This window comes from Sinocyclocheilus anshuiensis, unplaced genomic scaffold (genome assembly GCF_001515605.1).
Source record: "Sinocyclocheilus anshuiensis isolate Anshui unplaced genomic scaffold, SAMN03320099.WGS_v1.1 scaffold1743, whole genome shotgun sequence".
Lineage (NCBI taxonomy): Eukaryota > Metazoa > Chordata > Actinopteri > Cypriniformes > Cyprinidae > Sinocyclocheilus > Sinocyclocheilus anshuiensis.
In genome coordinates, this window is record NW_015552662.1 from 112,406 (window position 1) to 114,069 (window position 1,664).

Sequence of the window (1,664 nt, forward strand, 5' to 3'; positions counted from 1 at the left end):
GGCTGATGTCTCTATTCATTTTCACAGAAGCAAAGTAGCAGATGTTATAAATAAAAACAGTTAACAATGTTATTGAATAGAATATATTAAAACTGTTATTGCACGACAGGCCTATTCTTATAGGCTACACAGACAAAACAGTCGAGATGCGTTTATGCATTTTTTTTCTATTTTACGCATTAGTTGTAAATCAAGACTTCGCAAGTTCTCTTGTAAAATAAAATAATAAAAAAAAACAACATGTAATAAACTGTGTACAGAAAGCGAGTAAAGAACTCTCAACATTAGGCTACTAAAAAGGTCAGTTTAATCTCGCAAAAACTCCCGTTAATAACAAAATCTGACTACACTGCACAATTAATCTCTTACACTGCATCTTTGTTGTTTATGATGAATTCGGTGCTTGCACGTACACCGCTTTTATTATTATTGCAGCTTAGATGTTCAAATAGCTGCAGTACTCCGACTTTGCCACAAGGAAAAGTGCGTACGCCTGCTCAGACCCTGACTTTTTCACGTCAAATACCGTTTTTATAAATATGAACGTTGCCGTGGATTTTAGCGTACGCACACTCTAAGATCAAATCTGTGCGTATGCACATTTTATAAATGAGGCCCCATCCCAAGTATCTTATTTAGGTATTATTATAACAAAAAATGAATTAGAAACATGCTCCTTAAATTTTAATCCATTTATTGAGAGTACTCAGAAAAAAACTGAATATGTGACTCCAGCGTGATCTCTCATTAAAGGGAAGAATCTTACTAGCCAAAGCTGAAGGTTTGTCAAGGTTAACATATGCCGCTCTCTCTTTGAATGTTGACAATGCCATTCTTTAAAAAAATGTATACAGTGCTTCTCAACTTTGTTTGGAAGAATAAAACTCATTTTATTAGAAAATCTGTACTTATGATTTTTATGATTTTACCACTTTAAACAACACCTTTAAAATAAATTGGATAAAGAATTGAATCTGATCCCTAATGTAATTTTTTTTTTCCAAGGTGGTTTAAGTTTCTTATTAATCTGTAATTATAACCAGTGTTGGGGAAAGTTACTTTTAAAAGTAATGCATTACAATGTTGCGTTACTCCCGTATAATTACGTTACTTAGTTACTTTTTATGGAAAAGTAATGCGTTACGTTACTTTTGCGTTTTACTTTTTAAATCTCGGCAGGGCTTGCTTGTTTGGTTTTAATATAAAAAGTTCTATTTTTGGCAAATATAAAAGCCCTTTCACACCAAAATCCTCAGGCTGAAGGAAATGTAAATTCACGTCTGTACAGAATTCAGAAGAAGAAAGTTCAACACTCTTCAGCAATAAAATAAAGAACAAATGTTAGTTTATCTTGAGTAATTTTTGCTTATTAGTATGGTTGAATTGGATCATCGAAGGTCAGCAGCAAAGACGCTGGTTAATAAAATGGGATTAAATACATAAAGGATATTTGTATTATTTAACATATTTAATTATTGCATCATATTCTGAGTTGTTTTTATTAATTGTATTATTTTTGAGGAAAACAATGTGTTTTTTTTTTTTTTTTTGTGAGTGAGTGAGATGAATTAATGCATGTTCACATTTAGTCTAGAACTAAAGGAACACCTTACTCCCGATTTCTCTCAACATGGGGACAAGAGAGCTTTCCAACAATAAATGGG